This window comes from Molossus molossus, unplaced genomic scaffold (assembly GCF_014108415.1).
Source record: "Molossus molossus isolate mMolMol1 unplaced genomic scaffold, mMolMol1.p scaffold_m16_p_14, whole genome shotgun sequence".
Lineage (NCBI taxonomy): Eukaryota > Metazoa > Chordata > Mammalia > Chiroptera > Molossidae > Molossus > Molossus molossus.
In genome coordinates, this window is record NW_023425349.1 from 26,103,453 (window position 1) to 26,129,561 (window position 26,109).

Consider the following 26,109-nt stretch of genomic DNA (forward strand, 5'->3'; position numbering starts at 1 on the left):
TACCCCCCCCCCCCAAATAACTAGTAATTCCATCATTTGGAGCCCCTCAACACAATCCCTACGGCCAGGTCCAATCATCGTGTGGTAAAATGTACCAGTCCATATGTTAAATCTAAGAGAAAGACACAGACAAACAAAATGAGGTAAAAATCACTCAAAGGAAAAGCACAGCAGCAGGAGAAACATTTAGATATAAACCTTTTTGTTTGGTTGATTTTTGTTTTTCTAATTTTTAATTATCTTCATTTTCCTCCAATAGAGTTTCCTGCTCTCAAATTATTTTTAATGCTGGATATGATAAAATTAAAGAAACACCTTGCTAATCTAAATTTGGTAAATAACCTAGATTTTTACTTATCTTTTATTTATTGTTATTTATTATTATTTCTATTTATTGAATTTATTGGGGTAACATGGGTTAATGAAATTGTATAGGTTTCAGGTGTACAATTCTATAACACATCATCTGTATATTGTATTGTATGTTTACCATCCACAGTCAAGTCTCCTTCCATCACCATTTATCCCCCGTTTAGTTTACCCTCTTCTACCTCTCCCACTCCCATTTTCCTCTGGTAATCACCATACTGGTGTTTGTGTCTATAAGTTGCTTTCTTCTTAATCTCTTCACCTTTTATACCCAGCTCCCCAACCCCCTCCCCTCTGACAGCTGTCAGTCTGTTCTCTGTACCTATGAGTCTGTTTCTATTTTGGTTGTTATTTTATTTTGTTCATTAGATTCCACACATAAATGAAATCATATGGTACTTGTCTTTCTCTGACTGGCTTAATTATTTTAGCATAATACTCTCCAGGTCCAACCATGTAGTCACAAAGGGTAAGATTTTTTTCTTTTTTACAGCGAGTAATATTCCATTGTGTAAATGTACCACAGCTTTTTATCCACCTATTTACTGGTGATTTGGGCCGCTTCCAAATGTTGGCTATTGTGAATAGCACTGCAACGAACACAGGGGTGCATATATTCTTTTGAATTAATGTTTTGGGTTTCTTCAGATATATTCCTAGAAGTGGAATCTCTGGGTCATAAACATAAACCATTTAGTTAGTGGGCTTGGAGAAATAAGAGTAGTTTTGCAACCATGAAACAAAAATAAGATTCCCTGAAAGAGGAAAAGTCAAGGAACAACAACAACAACAAAATCTTTTGGAAATTAAAAATATAAAGGCAGAAATAAAAAAATTAGGTAGAGCCCTGGCCAGTTTGGCTCAGCAGTTAGAGCGTCGGCCTGAGGTCCAGAGAGACCCGGGTTCGGTTCCCACTAAGGGCACGTACCTCGGTTGCAGTTTGTCCCCAGCCCTGGTTGGTCGTGCGGGTGGCAGCCACTCGATGTGTCCCTTTCGCATCGATGTTTCTCTCTCTCTCTGTTCCTCTCTCTCCCTCCCACTCTACCTGAACAAAAAATGGTAAAATGTCCTCGGGTGAGGATTAAAAAAAAAAAAAATTAGGTAGAAAGTTTGATGAATAAAATTGTGGCAATACTCATTAAAATAAACTAAAAAGTCAATGAAATAAAAAGTGGAGGAAAAAATAAGCAAGAAAATGGGAAGATCAATCTAGGAAGTCCAAATCTGAGTAAAAGCAACTTCCAGAAAAAAAACCAAAAAGAAGAAGAAAAAAAAAAAATGAGGAGGAGGAGGAGGAGAATCACTTTTATCAAATAGAAGAAAATATCTCAGATTGAAGCCCATGTCGCCAGAGTGAAAGGGTGCACCGAGTGTCCAAAACAACGACTGGCACATTTTTGTGAAATATCAGAGCACTGAATCAAAGATCCTAAAATCTTCCACTGAGGGGGGGAGAGGAGAAAGAACAAGGAGCTGATCACATACAAAGCATTTGGAAGCAGAATGCCACCTAACATCTCAACAGCAACCCTAGACTTTAGAAACCATAAAGCAATGTTTTCAAAATTCTTAGAGAATATGCTTTCCACCTTAAATACTATACTCCAGCAAAACTACCAATAAAATATGAAGTTGGAATAAAGAGCTACAAGATTTTAAAAATTTACTTCCAATATGACCTTTCTGAAGAAGCTACTGGAGGATGTGTTCCACCGAAAGAGAGAGAGAGAGAGAGAGAGAGAGAGAGAGAGAGAGAGAGAGAGAGAGGGAGAGAATAAGAATAAATGAAGTAAGAGCTAGGTGAAGTGATCCAATACAGGAGAGAGGTGAGTCTATTGTCAGTCAAATCACACACAAGGCACATCAGAGGACCCCTCTGCTATCACCAGTTCTTTCCCAGCCCACCTTTTGGTCCTGTTCAGCCTTGCAAATTTGAGACCCTAACCCTTACACAATTATTTTACTAATGTCTAAATCTCTCTTACTATCAACCCACTATTACAATAAACTGGTCCAAGGATTTCCCTCACTCACTCAGTGCCCACTATAGTACAGTTAACTCTGTAAGGAAAAAAATAGGCATAAACAATCTTGTTTGTTTGTTTCTCTTTGCATTTTTGTTAAGTTTTCATTTCTCTGAGGCCAAGGTCTGATTTGAAAGAGGAACAGAAAGAAGGTAGACACAGGTAGTTCTGCTAGCTATGACTTTTGCATGAAAGAGGTTGTGCTTACCTGTCATTTAAGACACATGTGAAACCCACTTCAAGTGCCAAAGCCCTGGAAAGAAGGAAATAGAAAAAAGAAAAAGACCTTTGCTCCAGAGAAATGATCAAGTCCTAAAGGATGCTGCAAGTTGTATTAGTTTTCTAAAGTTTGTGTATCTGAAATCTTGGCTCTCGCCATTTAAATTTTGCACCTCCAAATGTGGAATGTTTTTGCCTTCAACCTGCTTTGAGTTTTAAGTGATTGTCTGAGTTTATAGAAGGTCCAAGCATTTAGCAATACTGGGCTCTGCACATGAGTTTTATAATTTTGATGTGTATTCATGCAACTATTGGTACTTGCAGGGCATGTAGCAGATGCAGTTGATGCCCGGCTTGTGTCCACTCTGTCTACCCGTGCACACTGGCAAGTGCTGTAGACAGTGTCCAGAGCACAAAGAGCTTCCCACTCTGAGCACCTGCATCTTTTTTCTCTGCCTTCGGGATTTCTTGGCACCATGAGGAGCATGCAGAGGTTCACACAGGCTCAGCCCCAAAGGGCAGAGGCATCAGCCCTCCTGGGGCAGGGGGTAATTATCAACCAATGGGAGATGGAAATCAGTGGATAAATATTCCGGTCTTCCCGGTCCTCCAGTGGTGTGATGCTGAGCAGGACTGACTTGCTTTTGTGTGAGTTGATCTTGATTGACCTTGAGAGTGAGTACCCCTTAAATTTTGCACCCTGGGTACCTCATTCACTCCACCCTTGTCCTGGCTCTGATTTTGAGGCAATTTCCTCACAGTTTCAGAGCCCTAGTAGCTCATGGTTAATAACCTACACATTAACACACCGTCTACTGATGTTTCTCCTTTTCCTGTCTCTTTCCCTACTTTCTCACTGGTACGTTTTGGATTGCCTGTCAAATGCAGTACTTACCCCCATTTCCTTCTCAGATTCTACTTCTGAGGACATTTAAACTAAGGCAGGCATTGCTTAGAAATGATGTGTCCTCCCCTGCCCCCACCCCTCCCTGCCCCACAAGTGATTTATTTAAGTGTGTGATCAGTTTATGATGTGATTCCTTTGCGGTAAAGGCATGGCTGAGACAGAGCTGGGACTCAGATGCTTCTGGTGCTCAGAATTAGGCAATTACTTCCTCCTTTGTACAGGCTGAAACCCATACACATGGGCACTTCTTATTTTCTGGGTAATTGAGGACGGAGGTGTTAGATGTTGCTCCTGGGTGTGTGTGTGTGTGTGTGTGTGTGTGTAGGCATTTGGGTGGTGTGAGGGGAGATAAAGACCATGGAAGAACAGGAAGGCAAGAATTATCTAGGTAATTATCTCAAATTTTCCCTCACTTTGGCCTCATGGCTTGAGGGCCTGGTTGTGAGCCCCTGTGGGAAGGTCACCAGGGCAAGTAACAGTGTCTGTGTTCGTGAGAGACAGAAAGCTTAAGTATGCACAGTCCTGTTTTTGGGACCAAGATGTCTAAAGGCAGCACACCAGGAATGACTCATGTCCTATGATGTCCTTTCCCACCTTGGCCCCGGCTCCAGCCCCTCTACCACAGTGCTCATTCTGGGTCAGAGATGGGTCTGCAGAAATGTGCAGAACTCAGCGGAGCATCAGGGGAGGCCCAGGGCAGGCCAGCTGGATCTCCTGTAACGGGCTGGTGGTAGACCATCCCTGAGCAGGACAAAGCAGAAGACTGGGTAAGGAAGACTTTGGGAAAGGGACAAGTTCCCGAATGAACAGGTGGAGACACAGCTGACAAAGTTTAGGAGACTTTGTTCATGTGACCTACTTTGTACTCACAGGCAGGTGAGACCTGGGCTATTTTAAGCTGTGATTGCTATAAGCTTGCTGGCATCCACATGATTTAAACAACCTGTCCAGCAAAAAGCCTGGCAGTCAATTACCCTGGGCTCTAGCTCTATCACCAACAATAACCTTGGGCAAATCACTTGACTTTTCTGTGCCTCAGATTTTTTCATCTTACCATGACCTCATTGGGCAAGGCGAAAGCTGAGGTTCTTTTTAATGTTACAGTAACCAGACTTCTTTCTCCAGAAAGTGTTCTCTGACACATGGCAGCCTAGGGAACGCCCCACCCTATGCCTCCTGCCATGGCGTTCCGAAAGTGGCGGTGGCCTGGGATCCCCTTTCTCTTCTAGTGCTCTAGGATAAAATGACAGGGGACGACCAGACACTGTGGAATTGAAGAGCACTGTCAGGCACAGTTTTGCATGAATGTCTACTTTGGGGCTTTATCTTTTTTTAAATCCTCACCCGAGGACATTTTTTCTTTCTTTCTTTTTTTTTTTTGTTCAGATAGAGTGGGAGGGAGAGAGAGGAAGAGAGAGAGAAACACTGACTTGAAAGGGACACATCGAGTGGCTGCCACCCACACGACCCAAACAGGGCCGGGGACAAACTGCAACCAAGATACGTGCCCTTAGTGGGAACCGAACCCGGGTCTCCCTAGACGGCAGGCCGACGCTCTAACCGCTGAGCCAAACCGGCCAGGGCTGGGGCTTTATCTTAAATGTTGAGACAACTCTTATTATTATTATTATTTTTAAATTTTTAATTAATTTATTTTTGTTACAAATGTTTCTCCTTTGTCCCCATTGACATGCTCCTCCCGATCCCCCTCACCCTGCCCTGTCCCCAGCATTGTTGTCTATGTCCATTGGTTACACATACATGCATATAAGTTCTGTGGTTTATCTCTTTCCTATCCCCCGACCCCGCTTCTGAGGTTTGTCATTCTGTACCCTCCTTCTATGTTTCTGGGTCTATTTTGTTCATCAGTTTGTTTTGTTCATTATATTCCACAAATGAGTGAGATCATGTGACATTTGTCTCTCTCTGATTGGCTTGTTTCACTTAGGATAATGCTCTCCAGGTCCCTCCATGTCATCTCAAAGGATAAGAGATCTTTGTTTCTTACAGATGCATAGTACTCCACTGTGTATATGTACCACAGCTTTCTTATCCACTCATCTATTGATGGATACTTGGGTTGTTTCCAGATCTTAGCAATTGTAAATAGTGCTGCTATGAACATAGGGGTACATATATTCTTTGATTGGTGTTTCAGGCTTCTTAGGATATATTCCTAGAAGTGGGATCACCGGGTCAAATGGAAGTTCCATTTTTAACTTTTTAAGGTAACACCATAGTGTTTTCCATAGTGGCTGCACCAGTCTGCATTCCCACCAGCAGTGTACTAGAGTCCCCTTTTCTCCACACCCTCACCAGCACTTGTTGTTTGATGATTTATTGTTGGCAGCCATTCTGACAGGTGTGAGGTGATACCTCATAGTCCTTTTAATTTGCATCTCTCTGATCATTAGTGATGTTGAACATTTTTTTCATATGTCTCTTGGCCATTTGATTGTGAGACAACTCTTAAACAGATGTTTTATTGTCCTTGAACCACCATACCTTTGTTGAGTTCAGTGTAGATCATAAATTTGAGCATGAAACACAAATTTGCCAAACTGGCAACTAACTGCATGTATTTGTGGTTAGTTTGGAATGAACTCGAAAGTAGCACTTGCAGCTGTCTGCTTATTTTCTGCCTGGCCTCTGATTTCTCTCCCATGCTTTATACCTGACCACTTTTTATTATTTTACTCCCCACAGCCTTGGCAGATTGCTGTTTCAGAAAGTTAAATGGAACACCTCCAGCGGAGGTATGATATCATGGTGGTCCCTGCTTTCAAGAGTAGAAAATCCATTTTCACAGTGCCATAATCTGGGAGCCCCAGGCTGAGATTTCTCTAAATTAGTGGTCCCTCCAGGCCCAGGCTGTGCTGGGGGGGAAGGGGGGGCAGCTTAACTGGCTGGGAATTGTCCATTTATTTCTGATAAGCAGCCAGGCTGGACAGTGATCATACAAGACTAATCTGATCATAGCAAATGGTGCTCTGCTTCAGAAGTAATTTTTAAAAAAGGATGTGTCTGGTGATGGGATTGGGAGGTGGTGGGAGGGGACACCCTGTAGGGCTATTGAAAGAAAACAAAAATCACATGTGGTCTAATCTCAGGGTCAGTGGGAAAGTCCATGATGGAAAAGAAAAGTTTTAAAGCACATTGTTAATGTCTGAATATGCCAATACAATCTAGTAACAATGCTATCTAATATTTATTGAATGCTAATTATTTATTAGCTATGTTCCGAGTACTTCTACATATATTAACTCACTAATCCTCACCACAAACCTGTGGGGCGGGTACTATTATCCTCACTTTATAAATGAGAAAACCAAAACAGAGATGGAAAATAACTTGGCCAAAGTCACTCAGCTATTGAAGGGTCCAGGCTGGGATTTGAAAGCAGACCATTCGATTTCAGTGCTCACATGTAATCACCCTACTGCTTCACGGCAAGGATGTTTCCGTCTACGTGGCAAGTGAAGGAAGGAGCATCAACTAGAAGCACATTTCAGGCCAAGTCAGAAGTAGAGGGGACATAGGGAAAAGAACATTAAAAAAGAAATCCATGTGAGATGATGGAGGTTCACTAAACTTATTGTGGTAATCATTTCACAATGTATGTAAGTCAAGTCAGTATGCTGTACACCTTCAACTTACGCTGTATGTGAGTTATGTCTCAATAAAACGGAATGAAAACTAAATAATAAAAGAAGCAGAGGGACCACAATGAAGCTAAGCCTCTGGCATGGCTTCTCTGCCCTTCCCCAGAAGGCCTTGGCCAACCCTCTATCTTGTATGCTGCCCCCCCCCCCCCCCCCCCCCCGCCCAGCAACTTTTCTGGACTCCAGCCACAATAGGCGACTTTGTTTGCACCCATCTTGATTTGTCCAGCTCCCCGTACTTTCATGTCTTTGCCCACTCTTCCTGGAAAGCTCTTCTTCCAAGTTTGGAGGAATCCTCAGGTTTTTAGACTCTGTTCGAATGTCAACTTCTGCTTGAAACTTCCTCAGACCTTGCAGACTGGGTTCTTGCTCCCTTGTGCTTCCTCAAGCCTCCGCTTATCCCTTCACTGTGGCTTGTTCCAGGTCACGTGGTAATTGCTCTCTCTCTGCCACCTCACGAAGTGTGAGCTCCTTCAAAGCACTGTAGCACCTGGCACAGTGTGCGGCACATAGCTGGTCCTCCGAAAATGTTTACTGGAAAAAAACTAAGCCTAAAGCAAGTGTTACCATCATTAGACGATTATGGGCATTCAGAGAGTCTGTCTTCAAGCTATAAATAAAACTTCAGTTCTGGCTGTAATTGCCCTATTAATCTCAATCTTTTCACTTATTTTGACTTGTTTGCATAAATTGTTGACACTTTATACATATTTGACTATTTGATGATGAGATGATACTAACATATGAATTAAACAACCATGCTAATGATGATGATGATGATGATAAAACCTATATACAAGTCACACCCTTATTTTCAGGGCCAGTCATGAAACTAGGTAGGCAGGTGTGCAGGCAGAAGCTGTAGGAGAATATGTTGTTCCTATTCTGCACGTGACAGGAGTTTGCAATTTTTGACATGACTAATGAGCATCAGAGGTTGTTAAACAGTATTTAAAAATGGGCTTTGTTTGAGAATAATTTGTTAATGAAATATAGGCAAATAATTAGTTGATTTTACTAGAGTGTGAAAATTACAACTGATTACAAATTCTGCTTTTGCTCCAAGTATGGCTCTATTCTTTTCCTAAACATTTGCTGATGTTGGCAAGGATACTTGGTTCAGTGTGGCTCAGTCCCCTCAACTTCCTTTATCGTTATCTGTGTACCACCTCCTACTGCAATGTATCCATAGCTAATCATTTGCTTTGCTGCAATCCTACAGACTCCTTTCTCGCTTGTAGTTTTTCTTTACTATGTCCTTTTTCCTTGTGCAGTTTACTCTCTTGCATACTAATTATTTCTCTTCTGTGGTTTGTTTCCTTGATTCTCCCCAATACTTGACTAGGGTCTTAGAGCCCTCTGCCTCTGCCTTCATCCTGCGGGTCACCTTTGGGCAGTCCTAGTTTAGCTCCGTGTTAATCCTGTTACTACTAAAACTGCTCTGTGGTGTGTGGAGTTTAAATCAGGACGTCTAGTAATTAACTCTTGATTTTTAGGAAGATCATTTTTCTTAATCTCTGGGGAAAAGAGATGGAATTCTTAGCAAAATTGCACCAGTGATAGTCTGTCTCCACCCCCATTTCTATCGTTCCTCAGAGCAATCTCCCTACCCATTAAATATCTTGGCTTATTCACTTTAAAGCTCAGCAGAACACCTCATGTAATGTTTTGATGTGGTTGTATAAAACAGATTCCTGCTGATAAACAGTTTTTGAAAGAAGTTTTAATTTTCAAGCAATGAGAATAAGCTGACTACCCTGACCTTTACCCCATTTCTGAGCCTCCCCCCACATTGGGCTGGGGCAAAGGTGGCTAGTAATAATAAAATTCAGTGTTTACTAATTTATGCAAATGCTTGAAGAAATCTGATTGACGATCTCTATAATCCTGAAATGGAAAAGGCTCTGTAAACCTCAAAGTCAGAAACCCTAAAGGAAAAGATTTGTAGATTTAGCAAAGTGACAAAGAGAAGAAGATGAAGAAGATGGCAATCTGGGAAAAATATGTAACAGTCAAGGAGTCAAAATGCTGGGTTTAACTAGTGATCAACAAATACATCAGACAAAGATAAACACGTGGATAAATAAATCAATGTCAATAAACACATAAAGAGATGTTCATTTTTACTAGTAATTAGAAATTATAAGTGAGAACCAAAGTAAGTTAGAATAGATATAACTTAAAGACTGATAAAATGTTGATAAGAGGGTGAAAAACGTGGACATTTATACTGATATACACCTATTAGAATAGCTGAGGTAAAAGAATACAATATGAAGTGACGACAGGGTGTAGAGCAATCACAACTCCCATAGCTAGTGAGGGTGCAAAATGGAACGATCACCCTGGAAAACTGTTTGGCAGTTTCTTGCAAAGTTAAATGTACACCTACTATATGACCTAGTCATCTCACTTCTGGGTATTTATGCTAGAGAAATGAAAAATTATATTCAGACACACACACACACACACACACACACACACACACACTGTATGTGAGTGCTTATAGTGGCTTTATTCATAACTGCCAAAAACTGGGAAAGAATGTCCTTCAATGGATGAATGGATAAACAAACTGTGGTATGTCCATATAATAAACTACTACTTAGCAATAAAAAAACCCACTAGAACTATTGATACATGCAACAACTTGAATGCATTTCAGCATTATGCTGACAGAGAGAAGTTAATCTTAAAAACTTTCTCTTGAAAAGATACAAAATTATAGGAACAGAGACTAGATCAGTGGTTGCCAAGGGTTTAGATGTGGGGGGAGGGGGAAGTATGCCTATAAAGAAATAGAAGGAGGAAGATTTGGGGGAGACAAAACTGTTCTGTATCCTGATTATGGTGGTGGCAACAAATTTATATACATGTGAAGATTCATAGAACTTTATACCAAAAGAAAGACAAAGTAAATTTTTTTTCATGGTAATTATAAAAACAAACAAAACCTAGGCATTCTCATACCCTGTGCATACATTGGTGCCAATTTTATGGAGGGTAATTTAGCTGTATGTATCAAAATGCAAAGTAAGTCTATTTGTTGTGGCGTGACAGAGTCAAAGAAAGACCACTAGAGAACTGAAGTCCAAATAAGCCATTTATTAGCCAGCTGGCGTCTGATTCCGAACACCCCTGTGACAGAGTCTTTGGAGATCAGCCTCGATATGCTTTATTACATGCCTTTTATACCTTACAGCAAAAGTTTAATGGTATAAGAAAATAGGATCTTCTTGATATAATGCCCAGGGCTACTACAATGCTGTATAGAATTAGTTTGCCTTGCAGATAACAGGAATACCCAGGCACTCCCGGGAACACCCAGGCACACCCAGTCTGTTATCTCAGGTATTTCAAGGTACGTTGGGTCACACTCGGCCCCCAGCTGCACAAACACAATGCAAGCCTAATTCCTTGAGATTGTGGGGGAGGTCAAGACCTCCAGGCTCCGTGGACTCCGTCAGACACATAGCGGCTCCCAACAATTTCATGGTTCAGGGGGTCTTTACAAAACAGGTTCAGCTAGAGGGCACACAGTGACTTTCCCAATCATCAATTATGGAGCTATAAACAAGTCAGCACAATAATTTACTACTCATCAATTATGGGGTTATAAACATGTCAGCACATATTCTATTACTTAACAATGCCAATTTTGAAAAGATAGTCTAAGGAATCTTTGGGCATGTGTGCAAAAATAGTACATAGAAGTTCATGGTATACCTTTTACGGCATTAAAAAGAGATACAAACTACACAGCTGTCTGTGGGGATTTGGTTTCAAGTCATGACACGTATGTATAATGGAATATTATACATGCATTTAAAATGATGTAAATCTATACTTGTTTACATAGAAGATTGTCCATAATATGTAGTGAAACAATAGTTTACAAATAGCATGAATGGCATGCACTTATTTTTAAAAATGGGAAGCATATGTCTAAATATATAACTATTTATAGAAAAATTCTAGAAGAATGTACACCAGACTCATTGACAGGGTCATTTCTCGATAGTGGGCTTGTAGTGATTCCCACTTTTGCTCTTTATACTTTTTCATACTCTTTTTACTTTATAGCTCTGTTATGAGGGTGAACATTTAATTATGAGCATGTATTACTTACATATTTTAAAAATATATATATTTTTTTACAAAAACCCATGCAAAGTTCAAAGGTTTGGGTTTTAAAAGATGAGAAAATTTTCTCAAGTCCACACAAGTTTACTCAGATGTCTTGCACACCCCCAAAATATCTTGCACTAATATATTATAAAAGAGAACATTTAGCTATATATTTCTAGCACTGCTGAGACCAGCAATATTATTTCCACTGTTTAACTTTTCACCTCCAATATGTGTGAGTTACTAACACTTCCTCATTTTTGAGGAGATGTCTTTGATATTTAAAATGTAATTCTTGGACTGAAGGAATATAACTTCAAGGTGTTTATAGTTAAAACTCAAATAATGCCTCTTGTTTGGCATCAAATATGATTCTGTGCATATGGTGATTAGGAGGATAAAATGAAAAGGTTATCTATTACTAAATTTAGAAATTATGTACTGATAGATTTGATGGTTGATTTAAATATAACTTCTTGTCAGGCATCTGTTTTTAGAATCAAATTACTATGACTCTACAGTTTCCTTGAAGTCTCAGAATCTCACATTTCTGTTTGCCTTTGCAGGGTATTAAGTAAATGAGAGTGTGAAACTGCAAAGTTAGTTTTCATTGTATCGTATTTTATATGACATACTGGCAATTTCTTGGAAATATGAGGTGACAAACAAATTGCAGAAGAAGTAATTGCCATTATCTCATTGCATCTGAAGTCACTCAAAACCCTCTCACGCACACTGGAGATTCATTTGGAAATGCTTTTGTCTTTCCAGCTGCTCACAATGTTTTTCTGACCTATCTCTTCTCCAACTTTGCTTTATTGCCCATCCTTAGTGGAGTGTTGCCTGTTTTTAAAATCTTTCTTTCTTTGTTTATCTCCAGGGTTTAGTTCAATAAACAAAGAGTCTTGGATCAAACTCTGGGCTCTTCTGGGTTTGGATGTAGTCTTTGGTCTCATTCTTAGTTACCGAGAGAGTGTTGCTTCTGACCTCTTTCACTCTCCCCTGCTGATTTTACTAGGCCTTTGATGCTAGTGAAGGGTGAGATTTGAGGAAGTGGCATTGCTTTTGTTAGAGGTGGTAATGCCTTTTGTTGCTTTGCGACTCAAGTTGTGTTCAGCTCCAGTCATAATGGTGTGCCTTCAGAAAATCAAATTCAAACTAGCTAAAGTAGAAACTCAGGGTTATGATCTTTAAGGGAAGATGTGATTCTTATGAATGCAGAGATGAAAGTCCAGCTACATCGCAAAAGGACTCTCAGCTAGGTTTAAATTTCCACCAACATTCAGGTAATAGGGCTGTTTAAGAAAAACAGGTATTAGTGGGAACTGGGGCAAAGTGCAAATGGCATGTTCCATCTAGAGAGAATGTCTTTTCAGTGTCAGATAATTGTTGCTATGTAGGAATAGGCATCCAATAGAAGCAAGAAATAAAGATTCTTTGTGTATCTTCAATCTGGTTAACTATTTGAAAAAACAACAACAAAAAAAACAAATACACTTTAACCCAAACCAAGTGTCAGAGAGCTGGATGTGGCCATGGGCTGCCAGTGTGCAAATTCTGATAAAAACTAAAGAGTATAAATGTTGGGAGTTCAAAAGCAAGGTACGATGACGGCTGCTTTGAGGTCAGGATGCAATTCCAGCAGTGAACCCTGAGCCACCAGTCTTCAGTGGCACTTCTGTGTGCCAGCGACGGAGCAACTGGTGCTAATGATTCAAGGGAGGGAGATCTCAAGGAGGAGAGATTGGACTTCCTGCTAATAGGCAAGTGGGGATTTGAGTAATTAAATAAAAGATTAAAAAGAGATATGGTCATATATGTATTTGAACTCCAGGCTGATGAAGTAGTTTATATTCGTTAATCGAATTGAAAACATAAATGAAAAAAATCCACGTATTGGCCCTGGCTGGTTTGGCTCAGCCTGTATACTGAAGGGTCTTGGATTCGATTCCCAGCGCCAGCTGGCGTTGTGCCGAGGAAACCAATCGATGTGTCTCTCTCACGTTGATGTTTCTCTCTCTCTCTCTTCCTCCCTCCCTTCCACTCTATCTAAAAATCAATGGAAAAATATCCTCAGGTGAGGATTAAAAAAATAATAATAATAAATAAATAAATAAAAATCCACATATTGGAACTTTGGAAAAGAGTTACATTTATTGCTCTGGCCGGTTTGGCTCAGCGGTTAGAGTGTCGGCCTGAGGTCCAGAGAGACCCGGGTTTGGTTCCGCTAAGGGCACGTACCTCAGTTGCAGCTTGTCCTCGGCCCTGGTTGGTTGTGTGGGTGGCAGCCACTCGATGTGTCCCTTTCACATCAATGTTTCTCTCTCTCTGTTCCTCTCTCTCCCTCCCCCTCCCACTCTACCTGAACAAAAAATGGAAAAATGTCCTCGGGTGAGGATAAAAAAAAAAGAGTTACATTTATTAAGTTATTATTGGGCACTGAGGAGCAGTTATATTGTTTGGAATAATAATAGGCATGATAATAAATGGTAGTAATAATAGCAACAGCTGTCAATTGTTGAGCACCTACCACATACTAGGCACAGTAGAAGCATTTCACAGGTACTAACTCATTTAACACTCAGAAAGTAGATTCTTCTGTTATCTCCATTTGATAGATGAGTAAACTCAGGCATAGAGAGGTGAAGTAACATGCCCAAGGACACACAGATATGTTACATAAATAAGAAAATTTCACTTAGCAGTGGACCCCTAAGATTGGTTTAAAATCCTTTCATTTTCTTTTTTTTCTAATAGTTTATAAACCTACTCACAAAAAAGTTCTAGCTGTCTTAACCATTTTCACCTCTCCACATTCTCTTCTTTTTTATTACTGTGTGTATATTCTTCTAAAATATGTTAGGGCTTACTGTTTCCATGTAATAATGTGTGGTTTGCTTTTCTGCAGTTGTAAACTACCTAATCCCACTACGAATCTGCAAACTCTGTTCTTAATGCCATTTTTTCTTACCTAAAAAAATAGCATATGTTTATCCCAGAAATTTTGTAAAATACAGACATGTATAAAAAATTTGCTTCTAATCCTACCACCCATAGAAAATAGCTGTTAACTTTAGATGGGATCCTTTTCTATGCACATATATTCAATTTAAAAGAGTATATTTTACATTTTTACAGAATATCAATCGTATATACACATAACTATAGCTTTGCTTTTTTCAATGAGCATTTATCATAGGCAGTTTTCCATACCACTACCTTTAAAAATATTATTTTTATTTTATTATATTATATTTTATTTTTTATCCTCTCCTGAGGACACTTTTCCATTTTTTGTTCAGATAGAGTGAGAGGGAGAGAGAGAGGAAGAGAGAAACATGGATGTGAAAGGGACACATCGAGTGGCTGCCACCCACATGACCCAACCAGGGCCGGGGACAAGCTGCAACCCAGGTACGTGCCCTTAGCGGAAACTGAACCCAGATCTCTCTGGACCGCAGGCTGACGCTCTCAGCGCTGAGCCAAACTGGCCAGGGCGTTTATTTTTATTTTTTTTTTATTATTATTTTAATTTTTAATGTCTACATAGAATTTTGTCATATGAATTTATCAGAGTTTATTTTAGAATTTTCCTGATGTTAGATGTAAACATTTTTTAAATGTTCACTTTTGCAGATAACAGGGACAAACATTTTCAACACAAATCATTAACTGCATATTTGGGTCTTTCTCTAGCATAAATTCCCCCAAGTAAAATTAGTGGTCAAAGCCTCTGAATGTGTTTTGCTAAGTTGCCCATCAGAATGTTGAGCCAATTCACATGCCACTGTCACACTCGTTTTTATGACCTTCATTTTTACATCATTTCCCTCTTTCTTTAACCTCTGATTTTATTTCCTTGGATGACTTAGGGCTAGACTCTCAAGTTAGCTTTCCTTTCCCCTTCTAGTCATGTGTCCAGGGCGGCCCACCCCCAGCGGTAAGTAGACAGATATGGGGACTTCCTGATGAGTTCTGCTAGGTAACGGAGTCAATCAAGAGGAAACCAGCTTCAGGGTCAGCTCTGTGGGAAGCTCCAGGCGTCTGGGAATGGAGCCCTTTCTCCACCAATTTACATACATAGAGGTGATTCTGCACCTGTTGGTTTCTGGAGCAAGTAACCACCTAAGAAATTGCTCAGATTTCACTGGACAACATTAGTCACCAAGAGTATGTCAACAAAGAGGGGAAATAAAGGCCTGCTCCATGTTATGGTCACAGCACATCTTCTGGACAGTCTTTGAGAAACATTCATTCTGCCCAGAGAAATTGCAGACGCCATGAAGGGTACTGGTACAAGGATGTGTCAAAGACCCAACACAAGACCACTAAGGGGGACACAAAGGGAAGGCCATGCTACTCTGAAAGAATCGTCCCCAAAGTGCTGAAGGAGAAAAAGAGAGGCTTAGAGTTTAAGAGAAAAAGGACATCTGAAACATTTTCCAGGGTTTCTTTGTTGTTGTTTTTAAATGACTTGTTCTCTTATTAATATGATGGAGAGAAGGAAAGCTCCTGGCTAAGAAATAAAACGATCCCTCATCCCGGAAATCACAGGCAGGAATGGATTCTTAATAAGTGTCAAAAAAGCACTCTGAATAAGGAGAGAAGAATGCAGATACATCACCTCTGTTATAACAAATGCTTGGCTTCTTTTAATCCACAGAGTACAATTATTTTCTTTTCAAATTTAAATTTACTGTTATAGTTACTAATGGATCTGAGCTGAGGGTTACCTGTCTATTTATTTGAATAATTAAAAAATATCTATCTGTAATATTTTTCTCTCTCTCTTATCTACCCTCTATCACGTACTTTTCATCTAACGGGGGAACTGGTTTCTATGTCCTTTATCCCCTCTGTCCCTTTGCCTGCTGCATCTAGAGTAGTAGCACAGCAGTTAGTGGCTTAATCCCATCGATCTCTTTTCAGTACATGCTCTGAAACAGGAGGACAGGGACGGGGATAAGGATTCCCAAGCAATGGGAGACTATTGGAGCAGAGACACAGAATGTTTGTGGAAGGAAGATGGGTAGAGAGGAGACAGGGCTGGGGGGATGGATGGAGGAGGAAGGAGGGCCTGCGATTAGCCTTCAAAGGCCCTCAAATGTCATGTTTGCAAAGGTCTTTGTAGGTTTTCTTAAGGAACTTTGGGGGTATTTTTTCTTTGTAAGCAATGGAGAATGATAGAAAGCTTCGAGGAGAAAAAAGATATAATTAGGTAGTTTTGGGGTTTGTGTTGGTTGCTTAGCTTTTTCCCCCCCAGGCAAAGATCATTCCATTGTGGTAGGGAAGATAAAAAAGAAGGGGAAGAAACTAAAAACCAGCAGTCAGAGCAGTTTGGAGGTCACTGCAAGACAGAGGACCAGACATAGGCAGAGGGTGGAGAAGAAGGGACAGATTTAAGAGATATTTAGGTTTGATTGACCTGACTCTGGTGTTTTTTAGAATGAGAAGAGAAGGATAGGAACAGAGAGATGAAAAGCTAAGCAAGTAGGACTATGATTTCCCCTGGTCAATGTGTAGATGATGATGTCATTAAGTGAATCAAAAACTAAAATGCAGATGGAGGAGGGAGATTAAAAGGGAAGATTTAAGCTCTGGCCGGTTTGGCTCAGCGGTTAGAGCGTTGGCCTGTGGTCCAGAGAGTCCCGGGTTCGGTTCCTGCTAAGGGCACGTACCTCGGTTGCAGTTTGTCCCTGGCCCTGGTGGGTTGTGTGGGTGGCAACCACTTGATGTGTCCCTTTCACGTCGATATTTCTCTCTCTCCCTCCCTCCCACTCTATCTGAACAAAATATCGAAAAATGTCCTCAAGTGAGGACAAAATAAAAAAAAAAAAAGGGAAGATTTAAAAATTGGCTTGGGCCCTGGCTGGTTTGGCTTAGCAGTTAGAGCGTCGACTCATGGACCAAAGAGTTGCGGGTTCGATTCCAGTCAAGGGCATGTACCTTGGTTATGGTTCGGTCCCTGGTCCTGGTCGGGGTCATGTGGGAGGCAACCAGTCGATGTGTTTCTCTTATATCGATGTTTCTCTCTCTCTCTCTCTATCTTTCTCTCCCACTCTGTCTGAAAAATTAATGGAAAAAGATCCTTGGGTGAGGATTTAAAAAAAAAATTGGCTTGGGGTTTACTTGCAGAATGTCCCGTTCAGTGTTGTGCTGGTAAATGTCAACAACTGGCTTTCTGAAAAAAGACAAGAAAACAAAGCCCTGATTGTATCGGATTTCCAATGGTATAAATATTCCCACCGCTGACCGATTTAAACTAGCCCAGGGGAAGTCACTTATTGCCAAGGCGGGAAGACATATACACGTTCGGCTCTTCCGAGCTGGAATGAGACACACTCTTGCGCACCACTGGTCCTGCTGGCGACTCTGCGTGCATCAGGGAGCACGGGGAGCCCCGTCCAGGAGCTCAGCAAGGAGGTGAGAGCTGGTGATACAGGGTTTAAGTGAAGCCATGGGAGTGGAGCATGTAGAAATAAAAGAGGAAACCAGTATCAGGGGATATATATATATATATATATATATATGAAGAGGAGTCAGGAAAAGAAAAGAACATTAACTGAGAGGAGGCAGGAGAGTCAGAAGAGAGCCAGATTCAGGCAACAAGAGAACTAGTTTCAGGAAGGAAGGTGTGGTCAAGAGTGTCAAATACCAGAGATCAGGTGGCCTAAGTAAGCACTTAAAAGGAGGTCATCAGCAGTACCAATTAAGCGGGTCTTTAAAAAAAAAAAATTTTTTTGTTTTTTATAATGAATAAAAAAAGCACTTAGCTTCTCTCCTCTCTTTTTAAGGAGGTCATTAATGAATTTGGACAGAACAGACTCAGTGGTGGGGCAAGAGTTTGCTTGAAATGGGCTGGAGAGGGAACAAATGGAGGGGGTAGAGATGAAATCTTTCCAGCAGTTTGGCTCTCAAAGGAAGGAAAACATGAAGGGAGGCAGGTTGGAAGGATGACTTTTAAAAAGGAGTTATACCTCAGTGATGAACTAGTAATTCAGGGCACTGTATCTGTCTATAATCCAGACTAATTTGTTGATCTCAGTGACAAGGAGAACAAACATCTTACTCAAGTTTAGAAGCAGTAATGGTTTTGAATCTTTTTTTCTTAATGGAAGAAAAACACTTTTAAAAAAAACTTTTTATTTATTTTTTAGAGAAAGGGGAAGGGAAAGAGAGAGAAACATCAGTGTGAGAGAGAAACATCAATCGGCTTGCCTACTAGGGATGGAGCCTGAAACCCTGTGATGTGCCCTGATCAGGAATGAACCTGGGACCTCTCAGTCCATGGGACAATGCTCAATCCACTGAGCCACGCATGCTTAGATGGAATTGGGAGTCACGTCAATACAGAAGGGGATTAAATTGGTCCAATTAAATTGAATTTGTAGGTATTGAAAGCCCATGTAATACATGATTTACTCCACAAATAATGGTGATTCCTCATATGTATTTTTATTTGGACATCTATTGCTTGATGATTTATGTGTCTAAGCATGTATTGGAATTAAACTGATTCAAATAGGAACTGTAGGTGCTTTTATTCCTCCTTATATGAAAGAATTACCTATTATTTTAAAATTTTATTTTGAGGCACCTCTCATTCTGCCGGAATGCTAAAAAATCCAGCTATTAGCTTGTTTTAATTGTAACAAATTCAACTTGAAGTTATTTTTAGAACACTTTCCTTTTTATTCTTCATTGACTTCCTGTAATACTTTTATTTTTTTCAGAGGTTCCAGGAGCCAAACGAAAAATATACCAACCAAAACTACATGTGTGGTGAAAAGCACTTATATTTTAAACAAGGTGTATATATATATATATATATATATATATATACACACACACATACACACATGTAGGTAGACCAGTTAACAGACATTATATGTCAAAGCAACCTCCAAGATTCCTAACCTAAAAGTCTCAATGGAATGATGAAATGGAGCTTCTCTGTAGTTCCATCACTTCTAGCAGGGTCTCCAAGGTCACAGCTGCCTGAAGGGCAATTCTGTGATTAGAAAATGCCAGGGTCATCTCAGAACAGAACCTCAAGCCATCTGGGCTACATTTACAGAATCAGCTTCTCCAGAGCAACAGCAACAAAGAAGGGTCTTCCTACTTATTTGGAAAGGGTCACATGGAGTGGAGACTTGGCATTTTGGTGTTGCTCTTAGCAGGAATCGAAAGACTTGGAGGAAAGTTCACTAAAACATACTCAGGAACAAATCAACCTATGACATTCAAGGGAGGGAATTCACACCTATAAACTTTCTCAAGGGACACATTCTCTCAGGCTCTAACTTTTGGAATTCAGCATTTTTGTCATATGAATTTGTCACACTTGCAAAGTATGGGCTTGGTGTCATCAGACTTATATCTTTGTAACACCTGGCCCAATCACTTAGCCTCTTTGGGAGCTAAGGCTCTTTTATTGGTAAAAATCAATGAGACTCATAAGCAGGTTTCAAACATTACAGTGTGTGCATGAATTCATTGTAGAGGTGACATCACAGATTGTTCTTAGTTAAAAATGATCCAGTTTGGCTGTGGGGCCAATGACTTTCGTATTTAGAATCAATGGCTGTCCCCTCTCTGGGGCTTGCATCTTTTTCTTGGGCTCACCTTCTTTCTCCTGCATCCTATCTTCGTGTTATTTGCACAGGACTTACTGTTGTTCATTCCCTAGTAGGGCAATCTAAGAGATTACTTTTAGTAGGGATGCTCTTGGGAACCACATCTTTCAAAATTCCAAAAGAAATAATTCGGTGGTGGGATTTTTAAGTACAGTGATAAGTGGGTGGGGGTAGGGGTGGGGTGGTGTAGGGAATGGAGGGTCAGGGAGACCTATCACTCCCCAAAATGACCCTTGGGATGGTAACACCTCCTCCAGGAGCTTTCCTTTACATCTAGAGGGTCAGAGAGATTGCTAACTTTTGCTCTACCTGGAGTTTTAAAAGTTTGGCATGAGAAAAACTTTATAGGCCATGGTTGGTATCTGAAAATGACATTAAGAGTTACCTAACAACACTCTCTTTGTTTACAATGTCATTCTCTCACGGCACTTAAATGAACAAATTTCACTTTCAGAAAATCCCCATGAGGCAGGGAGAGAATACATATTTTATAGATGAAGAAATGGAGGAAGAATGTTGTGAATCATGTGGTTCAGTCAATTTGACCCCAGACCCCAGTCTCTTGGCTGCGGTTGTCTTTTGACCCAGGCAGGAGGGACCTCTCTCCTGCACCCTGAGCTTCAGAAGGTTTGGCTCTGGCCCTCTACCAACTCCAACCCTTCCTAAATGTGAACAGTCCATAGGGCCAAGGGATCATGACACCTGAGGCTGGAACTGCAGAATTTATTGACCTAAGGTTCCAACGTGCACTTTCCAGGGTCTGTATGGGTCTCCTCATTGGTTACTTTGACCGATAGTAACCTCAGGTGCATACCTGAGCTCAAGTTGTGGCCTTGGCTGTGCACATGCAGGAATCTTGTGCAGCTGGGCGTCCACAGTCCCACAGTGGAGGTTCTTCTGGAATATGATGGGGCTGGAGGTGGGAAGAGAAGGGGCCGGGACAGGCTCTCCACTTCACCACATTCTTGCCAAAACTCAGGTCAAACTGTGAGGAGTCTGAATGTGAACCTGCCTTTCCAGGTTGCTTCCAAGGTATCTTTGTCAAGGTAGGAGGTATCTCCCCGCCCCCCGCCCCCAGTTTGGTGGCTTAACTTATGACTTAAATATTTAGACATAAGTATATGGGCCTCCGTTTGAAATCTTGCCTCTGTCACTCAAATATTATGGGCAGTCTTGCTCCTGACTGTCAAAGCCTAAGCTAGAGGAAAAAGTTGGAGATATGGGATGGTTATATAATTTTACACGAATGCAATTCTCTAGCTGCACTTTGCAAATCTATAGAAGCCAATACCCAGTGTATTTATCACTGGGAGCAGACAATACATTGAAAATAAAAAGAGCCAGGTCCACATGGTGCCAACCTTTGGGCTTCCCTCCTCCCCCCAGGTTATGAAGAGGAGCAAAATGCTTTCACGGCCCTTCCAGGGACCCGAGAAGCCCGGGCTGGGAATCCCAAAGGCAATAGTTGCCTATTGAATACCAAAGTCAGGGTTCGTGGTGGAAAAAAGTAACTAAAACAACCAGCCAATGATCCAGAGGACTGTCCGCCTTCCTCCACACCCTAGGCATTTGAAAGGAAAGAAAAACTAAAGGGTCGGCGTCGGGATGGATCTTTCAGTTTCGCGTTCCCAATCTCTGAGTAAAGTAACAAACAAAGAGGGGGTAAAAGCAGTTTAGAGGAAGTGATTTCCACTAGTGCTGTTGGCTGCCAGGAACATGGATGAGAAGGACAGTCTCCCGTGCGGTCCCAAGCCGCGCATTTCCCGCTTGTCCTAGGCTGCCAGGCTGCGGCAGGGTCAAGGGGCGCAGACCGCGGACCGGGAGATGCCTACAGCATCCCCCAGCTCCCACCTTTCGCCCGCAGCCTTGCGGGGAGCTGCGGGACATCGCCCGTTTAAGGGGCGGGGCGCGGCTCCACGTGCTTTCTGCTGAGTGACTGAGCTACAAAAACACAGGCCGGGAAAGAGGGCGGGGAAGGAGCGAGAGAACAGGCTTTGACCGATAGTAACCTCTGCTCTCAGCGCAGCCCAATCTATAAAAGGAACTAGTCGCGGCACAAGCCGGGTAATTCCGAGGGAGACTGAGTGGGGCCGGGAACCGCGGAGCTGAGCGAGCCCCTCTTTCCCCGGCGCAGGTGGGCAAGGCAAGGGGCGCCTCAGCACCGGGGCCACCAGGGCCAGTTTCTCGGGGCGCTTTGCTCCTTTTTCTTTCTTTTTCTTGCCCCTTTCTCCGGAAAGGCTTTTCAAAGAGTGGGGAAAAGAGAGAAAAACACAAAAGTGGAAAACAGGTAAGAGACTCTCCAGAGATTTAGGCGTTATTGCTTTGTTTCGGGGCCGAGGAAGCTTTGGGGAGCGTTAGGTTTCGGGGACTTTAGTCCGGACCCCCACACCCCCATCTCTCGCAGCGTAAATGATGCAGGGTTGGAGTAAATGCGCGGAGGTCGTCCTAGGACAAGCTCTGGCGACCCAAAGACGCGGCGCTGCTGCGTTCTGGGCTCGCCCTGTGGTGGAGCCCTGGGAGCATCTCTGGGCATGGGGACCCGGGCGCACTGGGTTGGGGGGCTCCTGGTCGCGTTGGGGGCACTGCTGCCGCACGGGGGAGAGTGGCAGGTCTTGCACTGAGCACTTCTCTTTGTTTGGAAGCGCCTGAGCCGGCTAGAAACCCCTCTGGCTGTGAGCCGGCGGCCGCCCACCCGGACGAACGCCTGCACTTAGTCCTCAACCGGTTCTTAAGAAGCTGATCTGAGTTGGGCTCTGACCTGGGGATCCGCCCTGTGCGCCCTCGGACTGGACGACGCCTTCTTATTCCTTAAGAACTGAACTGGGAGGTATCCCAAACGGGGTCTGAGGCGGTATTGCTCATGTGAGGCTTCAGGGGCTTTGTTTGACTTGGGGGTCCTGCTATGGTCTCTGTGTGCTCACCCGAGCTGGTGTCCCTGGCGCTGCAGGGTGGACGAGTTCTGTTATTTTTAAAAACAGAAGACTTAGAAGGAGAGCCTACGGAACCCTTGGAGCTGTGGTGCCCATTCCCCTGGCCCCCTCCCCCTCCGAATCTTCCTGCCCTTTGCTGCTTGTCTCTTGGGGCAGTCTAAGGCTGGGCATGGATGGAGAAGCTGGGGCGAGATGGTGTAGCGGAATGACCGAGAGTAACCCCGGCGGGCGGTGCAGAACTGGGAGCTCGGCCGCTGGGCAGGGCTCCGAGGTGGGGGGTGGGGAGGGCTGGGCTCGGGCTGCGGGTGGCCCCGGGGGACTGGCCAGCAGCGCCTCCTGTCCGAGTGGCTTGAGAATCTGCCCTGTGGCTGGAGTGGAGCCAGGCTCCGCCAGGCGTTGTTGCTCGCAGGTTTTGACTGAGATCCCATGAAGAAAGAAACCTGGGGGACCAGTAGAAAGTCCTTCTGGTTGTTTTTTGTTAGAATGTTTCCTGACTCCCAGAACGTTGTTAATTCGGAAGGTTCCAGGGTTGTGTGTAGGTGCCTGTTTTACCGCACTTACTGTATTAGAAAGAAGAAAAGAAACAAGATTTAAAGAAAGGACGGGTGGGGGCGTCTGGCACTGAAAGTGATTGACCCTTGCCTTTTGCATCATTTAAAACCCAAGGCTTTTCAGTGACACTTCACAAAGTGAATGGGTGGCATATGCATCCATATAATAGAGGACAAATTTGATATTAAAAAAAACTTCCTTGGTGATGAAAATCAGCAAGTCACTTTCAAAGGCCAGCTCTCACCCTTCCCACCTCCACCAAAGGAAAACCTCACATTTTCCAAGTTCAAAAGCCAAGTTTTACTGGTTCTTTGAACAGTAAATGGAGACCCAAACCTAAATTTTGATCTTGTTTTCAGACAAAACTTAAATCTCATCTAAAAAAGTGAGTAATCTCTCATCTCCTCCTTTATTTCAGCCCATGTTTCTCATACCCACCACAGAAATAATGGAAGCTTTCTATTGCTCATATTCTTTTGAGACTCTTCTCCCAAATCAAAGAACGAGTGAACGCATGGAGAATGTTCTGGAGTAGGACCTCTCCAGATAGTATCATAATTTTCCAAGTACTGTACAAACTTTCCAATGTCAGCCCATTTCCCAGCACTGAAATAATTCATGATAGGAAGAATTTGAAAAACACTGGACACACAGAGCAAATTGGTATCTACTTGAGAAAAAGCAGTAGAATTGGAGTGACCAGCCTTAGTGATGACCATAGTCCATGCATGTAGTCAAAATGACTCATTAGCCCCCTTGCAAGGATAAGCCTGGTTTCTGGAATGACATATTTGCCAAGGAGATGCCAGTGATATATGTGTCCCCTCCAGATGAGCATTTGAAATCTCAACCCTTGAAAGTATTTTGATTTACATATAAATGGGCACCGGGACACATTTTGACTTAGGACACTAATCATGTGAGACAATGATTAGTCTAAGACTGGAAAATGGTGATTTGGGCTTGATTGTTTTAAGCCTTTGCTCTAGGAAGTCTCAGTGTTTACATTATTAAAAATTAATAAAATGGCGACATAACTTTTTATCTCTGTAGTAATAACCTTATATGGAGAGAGGTTGGACTGTTCTCCCAGTTAAATTTTTTTTAGGGATCTTTTATAAAGCAAGTTGCTTATGCTATATTTGTAGTGATCACAAATTGTTAATATGTACATAATTTCAACTTTTAACTCCTAAAATAATTAAATGGATATTGCCTTAGACTCTTTAATTATGAACCTTTTGGATATCTAGAAAATACCAGTGACCATGTGGTTTTTGCATTTCTACAATACTCTCAAATCCCAATACATTTTTATTTACTATCTGGGTATTAAATAAATGGTGCATGGATAACTTCTTATGGTCAATTACTTAAGCATCATAGTTTAAATGATCTTTCTGAAAATTTGTTTTATTTTTTAAAATATTTTTTAAAATTGATTTTTAGAGAGAGAGGAAGGGAGAGAGAGAGAGATAGAAACATTAATGGCAGAGAAACATTGATGGCTGCCTCCTGCATGCCCCCTACTGGGGATTGAGCCTGCAACCCTGGCATGTGCCCTGACAGGGAATCAAACCATTAACCTATCGTAAATGGGTTGAAGTTCAACCATTGAGCCACACGGACTGGGCGAAAATTTGTTTTATTTACCTCTTCTTGGGAGAGGGCCTATACTAAAAACTGAGACCCTCTTCATATCTGCATGTGGCGATAATCATAAATGTCAAAATTATTGCAATTTTTAGTTAATAGACACTTAACTAGCACTGTGTGCCAAGTACTGCTCCAAATGCTTTTCAAACACTAATTTAATCTTTACAACACACTGATTTATTATTCCTATTTTATAGATTAAGAAACTGAGAGGTTAACATATTTGTCCCTGACCACACATCTTGCAAGTCGCAGAGCTAAGATTTGAACCCAGCCAATGAGCTGAAATTCTTTAACTCTCATACTAAGCAGTGAGGTCGTACAGTTCCAGCTGCTGCTGGCAGAGGACTTTCCAAGGATGTTCACTGTGTTCTGGTATGTTCATCTGCTAAGTCCTTATCAGAACCTACGGCCTGTATCATATTTCCCTTATTTCTGAGGGGGCCGGGCAAATTCTCTTCAGCTTGTTGGGACATTGGTTGCACTGGGATTGCAACACCTTGGAAAGAACAAGACGAGATTTACTCAATTCGTATTCTTAGTTTAAAATGAATAAATGAACTATTGCTTCAGTTAGATATTTGTGAGTAGTTATATGATGTCAAAATGTTTCCCTGTTCGATACACAGAAAGTGGAATGACAGAGTATTTGGCTGTAAAAGTATAAGGAACAAAAGAAAAGGGGAAAAGAATGACTAGTTTAACTGTCAGTACTAACTTTGGTGAATTTTAAAAAATTGGTTGTAATACAGTACAATTCATGCCTGTTCTATTCTTCATTGTGTTGTGGACCTTTTGAAATAAGCTCTTTCTCTGTTACTACCAGTACTGTGTAGGAACCAAATTTAGCCTTTTTTTTCTTTCTTTTTTTAAATCCTCACCCGAGGATATTTTTCTATTTATCTTCAGATATTAGGAGGTAGAGAGAGAGAGAGCGGGATAGAGAGAGAAAGGGAGAGAGAGAAAGAAACATCGATGTGAGAGACACACATCAATTGGTTGCCTCCCACACGACCGCAACAGGGC

The 26,109-nt window shown here is 41.8% G+C and overlaps 1 protein-coding gene across 2 annotated transcripts in view; it reads left to right on the plus strand.

Moving 5' to 3' along the window:
* Nucleotides 1–22,022: 22,022 nt before the first annotated feature.
* Nucleotides 22,023–26,109, plus strand: part of ABCA1 (ATP binding cassette subfamily A member 1) — a 119,305-nt gene continuing 115,218 nt past the window's right edge. For both annotated transcript variants that reach the window (XM_036261650.1, XM_036261649.1), the window contains exon 1: nucleotides 22,023–22,232. The gene's annotated coding sequence lies outside the window, so the exon portion shown is untranslated. The remainder of the gene's footprint in view (nucleotides 22,233–26,109) is intronic.